Genomic DNA, 12,204 nt, shown 5'->3' with positions numbered 1-12,204 from the left:
TTTGAGGATTGACCGGTTTCATTCCCAAACCTGCCAACTCTTTCCAAAGATTTTTACCAGGGGGGTAAAAAGCAAATTTAAAATTTGTTAAATTATGGTTTCACACTTGAGAGTTTAAGAATTTGTTATCTGTAAAGGTAGCTTAGTTTTACCTCTTTAAAAGAATTGATTTATACTACATGTATGCTTGTTTTAAAAAAATCTAAATTTAGAAAAGAAAGAATTTATCTTTTAGTCTGATGATATAGGTTTCCATCACCACACATTACAGGGAAAGGCACTTGGTGTCGTGCCTGATGACCAGAGTTCAATCCCTAGCTCCCACATGGTAGATAAAAAGAACTAAGCCATACAATTTCCCCTTGAACCTCCTCAGACTCACCTGGGCACGCCCGTGTACCCTTGCATGCATATGCACCCGCACACTGATATACATAGTAATAATGTGTAAATGTATTAAAACAGTTTATTGTCTCTTGATGTCTTGCTTTGTTATAGTGACACTTGCATAAAATGGTGTCCGAGGAGTTAAAACCAAGGCCAACCGAGTCAGATCGCCTTGGGTGGGAAGGTGCTCCTGGGCTCGCCAGCTAGATGCTTTAGGACCACATGCTTCTAATAAAATATGATGGAAAAGAGGGCTCATGGAGTTCGTATGTGTTCATCAGAACACTTAGAACAGCACTATTTACAGAGAAAGCACTAGTTGTTATCATTATAATGTGATTCAGAGAATGTTATCAGCAAAAAAAAAAAAAACCAAGCCTGAGTGGACAAAGTACTACAGAAAGCAGAACAGAAGAAAGTCATTCATTTAACAAACCACCTTCATAAGGTCGCTTGGGTCTGTTTGGTTCTTAGAAAGCTGTGCCAGATCTTCCCCCATATAACCTTGTTCTGCTGAACTGACCTTTGGAGTGCTCTTTTATACCTGGAAGTAATTTCACCTAGGGTTAGAAATGTTTACAAATAGAAACAGTTACAATTTAAGCTCCCATAACTTGAACTGTATTTCCCATTATTTAGTTTTGATTCTGGTTAGAAACAATGACTCAGATACTGCAGATGTCTCCACTTAATTACTTGTAACTTTTTTTTTTTTTACCAGCTAAGCAAAACTGGCTCTAAAGATGATGAGTAGCCAGCGCCTGCAGCCAAAGCAAGAGCAGCCTTTGAAGCAACCTGGTGTAGCAGCCCTCCTTACTTTTTTTGTCTGGTATTGAGTGGCTTTTTACAGGACATGTTCTTTTGTGTGTGTGGTGAAAAATATAAGCGGAAAGTCCATGAAGAGGTTCGGTTGTAGTAAATTATCTTCACAAACTTGCCTTAATAAAAGGTCAAAGTGTGACTTGTTCAGAGTATTCTCTGAAGCATCGGCGCCAGTGGATGGTCCCACAGAGTGAAGTCTGTGGTAACTTAACCATCTGACCCAAGTGATTGTGATCATTTGTAAAGGCCAACAAAGCTGTGCTTGAACTCTTAGCTCAGCAGAGCCTAGTTCCAAGTCTCTGGCCTTGCTTAGAAAACAGAGCATAAGATGCTTCGAAGAAGTCTGAGTGTGGGCGTTGAGCTTTGTGTGAGTCTCTTTGTGATTCCTCCTTAGTTTCAATAGCGAATTGCTTCTCCCAAATGAATCGATAGCTATTTATACTTTTCTCTTAGATTTGGATGCAGGTGTGAGTTCATGAAAACTTTCAATTATGTGAATAATAAAAGAATATAAGAAGAAAATTGAGGAGCTGGGGAAGTAGCTCAGTCAGTAAAGGGTTGGTTGTGAAAGCCCAAGGACCTGAGTTCAGATCCCCAACAGCCCCATAAAAAGCTGTGCGTGCACCTGAAACCCAAAGCTGGGAGGCAGAGACAGGAGGATCCCTGGTGCTTGCTGTCCTGACAGTCTAGCTGAATCATCGAGCTCCTGGTTCAGGCAGAGAGCAATAGAGGAAGACATATAACAAATCTCTGGCCTCAGCAAGCAAGCACATGTGCTTACAGATGCTGGAGACACCTACATGACCATACACTGAACAAAACAAAAACAACAAATTTGCCAAATACTTTAGATATTTCTCTTTGCTACATAGGTCAGGATGAGAGGGTAAGATGCCTTAACATTTAATTTTTTTGTGTTGTTGGGATCAGTATTTTTATTAAGTTATGTGCTATTGGGATGTTTTGGTGTTGTTTGGTACTAGGTCTTTAAGTGGAATGAGTATTAAACACACTTCAAAGCTGGGGATGGTGCTTGGTTTCTGTGGGGGTTTTGGCTTTTGGTAGGTTTTTTATTGATTTTTTTTCTAGTGTCTTCTAGTATCCAAATGTGTTTCCTAATCGCTATGTTTTTTTAATAATATACATCCAATCTTTGACATGCTGAACTGTTGTTACACATGCTTGGTTTTTAAAAGCATTAGGAAAGGAAACTTGCTACAGTTTTACTAGGAGAGGTATTGGGGTGTGTGTGTGTGTGTGTGTGTGTGTGTGTGTGTGTGTGTGTTTTACAGTGATCCTGTGTGCTTCCACATTGTTAGAACACCAAACTGTAGTTTATATCAGCTTTTAAAGAGCAATCAACTTTTAGAGAAGTTACCTTAGCATAAGAGCAGACATGCCTATGGATTTCACAGTTGCCCCTGGTAGAACTGTGTATGCTGTAAAGTAAGTGTAGTCACAGTTAGTTTGCTCGCCTGTCTTGTTTTCTAGATGAGTATTGGAGAAGCCTAGACTATAACAGCTTTTCAAGCTTCTGTTTGTGCATTTCTATTGTCATCTTGATTTATTTGCTTTTTTTTTAAAGAAACATCTTGTAATAGAAAAAAGTATTTTGTTCTGTTGTAAAGGTCATTTCTCTGATCAAAGTTATTGTGGTTCTTAGATTGCAAAGAATAATGCTAGTTAAATGCCAATGAACTATTTTTACTCTTTTCTATGGAATGTATAGATCTCTGGGGCAGATGGTGGCAATGGTATCCCTTGTTACCTTATAAACACTTGAACACTTGCATCAAAAACAATGCTGATCTGTTAATGCTCCCAGTATATTTTCTCAAAGTCTGTTTATTTAAAATTGTATGAGATGACATGACCAATAAGCAATAAAGTCTGAATTATTGTGATTTTTTTCTATATGTTTTGTTTCAAATCACTTCAGAAAGAATAACGTTTTAAATCTGCAGTAATCTTATGGTGTGAGATGTATTGCTCCTGCTGGGAACCATTCAAAGAAGAAATATTCCCAAAAAAGCTCAAGAAAAAGTAAGGAATATCCAAAATAAGTAGGTGGAAATTACAAGGTAGAAGTTAAAAACAGTGTGGCCTTCTGGTCAACCTAGTACTGGAAGTTACACAAAGACCTGTCTGCACACCTACTGGCTCAGACCTGCTCTCCAGCAAGGGCCGAGAGTGAGAGACCACACCTTGAGCTATGGTTCTGATGGAGGGCTAGCTATACACAATACTACACGATGTATTCAAGAATTTCTACACACTTGGATTTTGTAGCTTGTCTTTTACTATTTTGTGGGTTATTCTTTCTTCCACCTTTCTCTGCCCTTTCAATCCCCTAACAGTAGATAGGGGAGAAAAAAAGAGAGAGAGAGAACTGAGAGGAGACAATGTAATGTTAGACTACCTGCTGATTTAGTTACTTAGGGCAAGTTTGATCTTCACTGTCAGGATATCTGATTTCTTCTTTGTACACCACTACTTAACAAAACCGTGACCAACAGCAACCAAAAACCCACCTATGAGGGCTGTAGCATCAATATAACCTTCTGAAACGTTCCCAGAATTCCAAATAGCGCACATCACAGAAACTATCTGCAGCTGGCAAAACCACGCTCCTGCCAAAGCACGAGGCAAATCGTAGTCAGCTGCTTTCAGACAGTCTGAAGCAGCCCCAAACCCCACACCTAGTATTAAGACTGTGTTTTTCAAAGAAACCAAAACTCCAAAATTCTCCCTACAGGATTTCAGCCCAAGTCATGCCCCCTAATAATTGTTATCCCTTGAATATGAAATGACCCCCCACAGGCTCACGTGTCAGAACACATTCCCCAGCTGGTGGCGCTGTTCTGGAAGATTGTGGAACTTTTAGAAAGAGGAACCAGCCTAGTTCAAGGCAGTAGGCGAGGCTGGAGTTTTGGGTTCTCTGTGGGCTGGGTCCCCGACCCCACTCCAAGCTCTCTGCTTCATTCCCACTGAAATGAGCATGTGTCTTCATGTCACCCCTGTGCCTTCCCTGCCATGAGACCACCCCCTGGATCATGAGCCAGAATGTCCTAAGTTCTGTCCAGTGTTTGTCATTGTGATCTCAAGGTAACTAAGGCAGTATGAAACAATCAAAACAAACTTTCACAAAATCCTCAAGCTATGGTTTTAGTTTAAGATAGTACCAGGGCTGACTAAAGGGCTCAGCATGTAAAGGTGCTTGCAGGCAAGCCTTGCAGCCTTTGTTCAAACTCTGTGACTGGAACAGTAGAAAGAGAATTGATCCCTCGGATTGACACATGCTCTATGATACCCCGCCCGCCACCCACAACAAAAATTAATAAAATACTATTTGAAGAAAATATTAATAGTACCTAAATTACAAAGGGATGTAGGCATGTGGTGAAAATGAACACAAATCTCCAGGATAACCACAGTCGACACACACCTCCAGGTAGACCCACAGAGCACAAGGAATCAGCCTCAGGTACCACGGGCCGCCTCACACAAGCACCATCCTGTAAGGACCTGACAAGGAAAATCTGAGTAAGAGCCACCAGGATATAGTGGCATTCTCACACCCAAAGTATCTGTTTCAATATAAATATAATAAAAACATTGTTTTTATTATATGTACATTGGTGGTCTGCTCCCTGTATGTCTGTGTGAGCTTGTCAGATCCCCCAAAACTGGAGTGGCAGACAGCTTGTGAGCCATCATGTGAGTGCTGGGAATTGAACCTGGGTCCTTTGCAAGAACAACCAGTGCTCTTAACTGGCTGAGCCATCTCTCCAGCTCTATTCCCAAGTGTTTTAAATTAGGGAATCACATACATTCCAGGAAACTTAAAAATCAAGCAAGACTGCCCCATACAGAATTTGCTAGTGAAAAACACAGTCCCTGAAATTAACGTGCAGGGAAAGTCAAGCCAGATAAATACCCTGTTGGGTGAAACTAATGCTAAACCTCTAATTTAGATTTCTTTTTCCCTTTTAGATTTCAGCATTAAAACCTCATTCATCCCATATCCTTTCTTCACTGGCCATGACAGGTTAGATTAACTAGATAAATCTAGCCCAAATTTCTGCTGAGGACTAGAGACACTATTTCTTAAGACAAGTATGCAATATTTGGGCCGTCTTTCCAGAGGATGATGTGGTCAAAGTAAAAGCAAACTGGTGTTTCAGAATCCAGTGTTTTGCCACAAAACCCAGAGTTTTTCAAACTGCAATCTATGGTTCATTCATGAGGAAAGACGGGGTGGGAACCATATCATGGTGTCAGACTTATTAGGAGTCAGAGGTGAAAATGAGAATCTAGAATCCACTGACTGTGAAGACACAAAAATGTAAAAACAAATTGCCTACAGAGCGCTGGTGATCAAGTAAGGAAAGCCACAAAAGAGTGAGATTGTGTATGTAGTCATAATGATCAGAGTGCTCCGGTGAGGATTGTAGCTGATGGGAAACGGTTAAGAGGTCATCTTGGGCAGAGGCACATTCCTTTCATTGCTCTCATCTCTGACAGATGAGAGCCAAAAAAAAAATGTTTTCTTTTCCCACCGTTTCCATTTACTGAGTTTCCTGCATAAATCTAGTTTCTCCGATAAATTATTTTAATGGGACAGTCGCCAGGCTGAAACAGTCAGGAAACGGCCACGCCCTGCCGGTTTTTCCCATTGTGATTCCAGGTCTCTGGTGTAGCAAGTGATCCCGAGTGCTATTGGGGTTTAGCCTGCTGAGGCTCTGCCCTTGACTTCTAAGAAGCATTCTCTAGGCTGTCCTTTCTCCTTTCATTAATGAAAGAAATGTTATCTTAGAGAAGTAGGAAGATATCCACAAGAGAGAGAGAGATACAAATTTAAAAGTTAATTTTTTTTTATTTTACTTATTTATTTTGCTGGAAATTGAGCCTAGGGCCTTATGCATGCTAGGCAATTACCCTACCACTAAGCTGCGTCCACAGCACATAGAAAAAACACTCTGCCTGAAGATTGTGTGAATTCAAAGTGACTTTGCTCTAGCCTCAGCATCCAAAAGGAGGAGGCGGAGGAAGAAGAGGAGGAGGAAGAGGAGGCAGAACAATGGATTAGAGAACAATGTCCTCTGCCTTTGCAAAGGACCAGAGTTGGGTTCCCAGCCTGGTCCTCTAGTACCATGGGCTCTGTCACCATCTTCTGGACCCGATGGGCCTGAACACATCTGGTACACACAGACACACAGACACAATGAACAAATAAATCTCTTTAAATATTAAATTATCCCTCAGGAAAATTGAGGAGTTATGGAGGCTGGAATGTAGGGATGTCTGTCCATCTGCTAAAAGAGAAGGCTAATTCCTGCCACGTGCTGACCAGTGGCATCTGCTCGGTTGTCCCTGAGTGTCAAGGTTTTTCTTTCCTGTTTAAGTTTGAAAACATTGGCTGGGCTGGAGAGATAGCTCAGTGGTTAAGAGCAGGACTGCTCTTCCAGAGGTCTTGAGTTCAAATCCCAGCAACCACATGGTGGCTCACAATCATCTGTAATGAGATCTCATGCCCTCTTCTGGCGTGTCTGAATATAGCTACAGTATACTTATATATAATAAATAAATAAATAATTTTTTTTTTTTTTAAAGTCACTTGGCCTGGTGTGGAGGTACTCAGGAGACAGAGGCTGCCGGATCTATGTGAGTTCAAGGCCAGCCTATTGTAGAGAAAAAATTCCAGGCAAGCCAGGACTGGCTACGTAATGAAACTCTGTCTCAAAGTCACCATCAAGTTATGTGGAGACCTTTCTGCTGTTTCCCTGCTTATCTAGATTCCCATTCCAGGCAGATGATTCTGTGGCCCATGTCTGTGACCTCACTCACTGTGACCCTGTCTCATGGCCTTTGTCCTGGCTATTGCCTGTTCTCCGGGAAGTCTTCTCCAGACTCACGTGGTGCACAAACCTCAGGTTTGAACACAGCCTTGTATCACTTTAACAGAGGGGCTTTAACCGAGGTGTGATTGTGTTTGAACAGTGCGCTGTCTGCTTGAGCCACTGATGCAGAGACAGAGGGCAGGGAGATGAGACACCGGGCAGGTGATGTTGGCTGGAGAGGATGTGGGTGACAAGTGCTTGGGTTCTGGTTGTAGACTGAGAGGAACGCTGACAACTTGTCAGTGGGAAAGTCGGGAGAGGCAACAATGATTTCTAGTGTTTGAGGCTGGGCCACTGGGAAAATAATGCAAATATTAAATTTCTCTAAATTACACTGCCACGTTAGGTAATCCTACTAGAATTAATTGATTGGTTGGTTGATTAAACTTTTCGATTCTTCCCTCCCATCTGATGAAATTAGAAACATATACAACCACCAACTGCAAATAATTTCTTTTAAAAACCGATTTATTTTATTTTTAGTTATGAATGTTTTGCTTATATATAGGTTTATATACCGTGCTTGGTGTCATTGGCAGACATAGAGGGTGTCACACCTCCTGGCACTAGAGTTGACGATGGTTACGGGCCACCCTGTGGGTTCTCAGAATCAAACCTGGGTCTATAGGAGGATCATTCAGTGCAAATGGATTTTTAAAGAAAGAGAAACCAATGTCTTTTTTATTTTGGTTTTGCTGTGGTGGCTTTTAGTTTTGTTGTTGTTGAGATAGGGTCTCACTATGTAACCCTGGCTGTCCTGGAACTCACTGTGTAAACCAGGCTGGCCTTGAACTCACAGAGATCCACCTGCCTCCTGAATTCTGGGATTAAAGGCATGTATGTGACTAGCCAATTTCTTAAGGCAAACCAATATCCAGACTGGGAAAAAGTCATTTCTGAAACAGCCCAACAACTGCTCAGTAAACAGACTCCAAGTGGCACAAAATTAAGTAAGATTATTTACAAACAATAAACAAGCAGAATGCAGATTGAAAGCCCGGCATGGTGGGTGGTAACCTACCTGTATTCCTTTATTTCTTTTAAGATTTATTTATTTATTATATATAAGTATACCTTAGCTGTCTTCAGACACACCAGAAGGAGGCATTAGATCCCATTACAGGTGGTTGTGAGCCACCATGTGGCTGCTGGGATTTGAACTCAGGACCTCTGGGAGAGCAGTCAGTGCTCTTAACCACTGAGTCATCTTCCCAGCGCCCCTGCCTGTACTCCTAACAGCCATATATAAGCCATTATTACATGCAGAGCTGTCATCTGGCCCGTCCCACGGGACTCGGAGTCAAGGGGACTGGTTCTCCCACACTGAGCTAGCTACTCAACTGTCTTGTTCCGCTTCACGCGTCTCCTTCGGCGCTGGTGGCACTATGACACAGCCATGCGTTTGCTTGCCCAGTCACCTTTCTTTGGAGTCTGGTTACTTCTTACCCTCTGTGGGGTTGGAGCTCTTCCGTTAATGAGAATAAAGAGCACTTGGAACTACCGGCTGCCTTCTTAATTCTCCCAGGACAACCTGCCTAGAGCTGGCACTGCCCAGAGGCCAGTCTGATGGTGGCAGGTCCTCCGCTGAGGTTCTCTCTTTCCAGACGACTCTAGATTATGTCTAGCTGACAGCGAAGAGGCAGGGCCACTGAGGTTCTCTCTTTCCAGACGACTCTAGATTATGTCTAGCTGACAGCGAAGAGGCAGGGCCACTGAGGTTCTCTCTTTCCAGACGACTCTAGATTATGTCTAGCTGACAGTGAAGAGGCAGGGCAGTCTAAGAAGATTAGTCCTGGGAGACTACAGTAAATGTCAAGATACTGGTATGACTGGGGAGAAGACTGAGGAACACACTGGGGGAAGCAGCCCAGTTGGCAGAGCTGGGCAAGAGCCCAGCATGCATGAAAGCCTTGGGTTCGAGTCCCAGCACTGCATAAACCAGGAACAGTGGTTTGCACCTATATAATCCCACCACTGGGGAAGCAGAGACAGGAGGATCAAGAGTTTCTAGGGAGTTCAAGTCCAGCCTGGGTTACATGAGACCCTGATTCAAACAACCAGAGTAGGGGGTTATCTCGGTGATGGAGCCCATACCCAGAAAGCTCTAGGGCCAAAGACTGGTCCTCAGTTCCAGAGAGAAAGCGACAGAATAAATATTTTTATCACATTTGTTCTTGAGCTCAAATATCCTTAAATATCAATATCAGGGACAGCCTAGTCTGAAAATTCTTGCCTCTCATACTGTATGGACATGTAAAATGAGAAAAATATATCTTCCCAACTGTGTTTGCATTCAGACTGGCTCACAACCCATTGGTTATAAAAGCAATTGGGTAGGATTTTGGCAGCCTCTTTTTATATGAACAAAAGAGACTGGATATCATATACGTTCCGAGACTAGATGATCTTCTATGAGATGTCAACTTGTGTTAGAATGGGCGGCTCTGTAAATGCTGGGGTGTAGTATAAAATCCAGGAGTTCTATGAAGAACAAATCAAAAGCCACTTTAGTTGTTACTTGGCTTGAAGGTGTGAGCAGACTCAGATTTTATGAGCTTGTGTGTAACCCTAATGCTATTTAGACGGGACCAAAGGTAGCAGAATCAGTAAGAATGAATTCTGACAAATCAGCCAGCCAGCATCCTGAGAGCTCCAGTCTCCCGCCAACAGATGTGGCAGAATGAAAGTCCCAAGAGAGTTCAGGCTGAGGTTAAGGCAAACAAAACAAAAATTCACCTCTTTAAATTGTCAGCTAATGGATTCTGCATAATTTTCTTTCTTTCTTTCCTTTTTTTTTTTTAAATTTCCAATAAAACTTTATTTGGCTCATCCTGATCAAGTTTAATAATATTTAACAGATTCTTTTATAATTTTATTTTTCAATACGGAGCAAAATCATGTACCCTGTGGAAAAAGCATCCCAGGGGTTGCTTTCTTACTTATACTGCAGAACTGGTTGTCCCTGAGTCATTCCGACTAAGTCGTGCTTTACGGCAGAACACAGACTTTGCTGCTGTGTGGAGTCGATCATTAAAAACAAAAGCAGACTCTGCCTCTTCACCCACGAGCAACACAAGTCATTTAGAGGCAGTTGATTGTCGGCTTCAAACTTTACATTTGTAAACTATACTTCTCAGGTGATTTTCCCTTCTCCAGACATAGTCACTGTTTTCTCATTACTGCATGAAACACTTGAGTTTCCGGGTTCCTGAAAGACCAGCCTGGCATTTCCACAGACTGTCTTAAGACAGTAGGCCCAGATCTGACTGGAAAATAAACGTTTGAACATATGTGTAGTTCTGACTGTCCTGGTTAGTTGTTGTCAACCAGACACAAACTAGAAATAAGGAACTTCAATGGAGGAATTGCCACCATCAGATGGGCCTGTGGATGGAGCGGCCCCTGGGCAAGTTGTCCTGGGAGAAATAAGAAAAGGAAAGTCGTACAAGCCAATAATGAGCATTCCTCCATAGTTCCGCTGAGTTCCTGACTCCAGGTTCCTGCCTTGAACTTCTGTCCTCTATCACGGACTTGTAACCTGTAAAACTGAAATAAACCCTTTCCTCCCCAGGTTGGTTCTGGTAAATGTTTTATCACAGTAACACAAAGCAAACTAAGATGTCCTTTTTCTTAGGCTACTGGCCTTACAGTAAGTCACCTTTGTCCCCCACGTGTCCCTCATTCTATGCCCACATCCACAGCCTTCCCTGGTGCATTTCTGGGTGCACAGCACAGAGGTCTTTGTACCCACAGTTCTTCAGAGACACTAGGGAAGTTGAGCACACAGTATTGCCCTCCTAAAAGAATAGATGTAAGCCTGTTCTTCCAGAGGCTGAGACCTGGAGGTGATTGACAGCCTGGTGAACTGCATTGCCTGTTGGGTCAGACCATATCAAGCTCCTACACAAGAGCCAGAGGAGGCCAATAGCCCAAATGCTATCTGTATGATGGAGACCAGGACTCGTCCTTCCTTAGGCCCTTAAGCCAGCCCGGGTAGCCTATCTCTAGAACCCATCTTCTTGGAAGAAATGGCATGTACCCAGAGTTGAGTTATGTAATTAAACTTCCTTGTGTACCAGGGATATTGTATTATACCAGGAAACGTTTTTCTCCAAAATCATACTGCATTTACATTTATTGGGAATAAACTGCCTGGAGTTTGATCAGGGTTGATGAAGTAGATCTGAACTGAATTTCCGCTATTACCTCTTCATGGGTCACTTCCCTGCCTGCCAAGACTACCTACCTGCAGGGTCCCCCTCAGAGCCTGGTATGAAAGGCCCACTCTTTCACTTGCGTTCTATGTCCCATACTTTCTACCATTCTTGAGGACCTCTACAGGTCCCGTTTCTCTATCAGTTTCTGCCTCCTGGGTCATTCCTGTCAGCAGCACGTGCTCTGACCTTTCCTGTCGGCTAACAGGAATGAACCCTGCTTTGCTCTTACCCATCTCTGCCTACCTGCCCAGCAAAGTTCCCTTTTATTGCTGACCATGCTGTGCATCTGTGAGGTCAAATGTTCTGCTGTGCGCACTGAGTGGAACTCATATGATTCTCACTTTATAACGATCCCTTCATTCCCGTTGCCTCTGACTTCACCGTGGCTGGTGTGTTCTTCAGGCACAGCAAAGGATATCAAGGAGACTCCCTGTGCCTGCCCCTTCACTTCTGTCACTAGCAGGCAGGCAAGTTCCTCCAGTGATACGCATCAGCTTACCTAGTTATGACCTGGTCTAATGGAAGACTGCTGTATCTGCAAGCTAGGATTCTGTGTTCCTAGCTTCTGGGTATCCAGTGAAGGGCAAGAGTTATCATAGGTCCTCAACACCCCTAAAATACCAAAGTCAGGTCTGCCATCCATAGCGTATGTTCTCTTTTGTTTTGTAATCCTTGGGGCATCCCTACTACTTGGCATCAGCAGTCAGAACAGATGGCTTCGATTTTAGCAAATGTTTCCGCTGTCAGCTTATAGAAGCCCGAATAGCATCAGGCTACAGAGCAAGAGGGAAGAAAGACATAGTCAGGGAAGCTTCCAGGTTGCCAAAGCAGTCACTCTTTTTAACCTGACAAGGTCACCCAGCTCCTATATTCCTTCT

This window comes from Micromys minutus (assembly GCF_963924665.1).
Source record: "Micromys minutus genome assembly, chromosome: 14".
Taxonomy (NCBI): domain Eukaryota; kingdom Metazoa; phylum Chordata; class Mammalia; order Rodentia; family Muridae; genus Micromys; species Micromys minutus.
The sequence above is the reverse complement of the archived record's forward strand: the minus strand, read 5'-3'. Positions refer to the sequence as shown.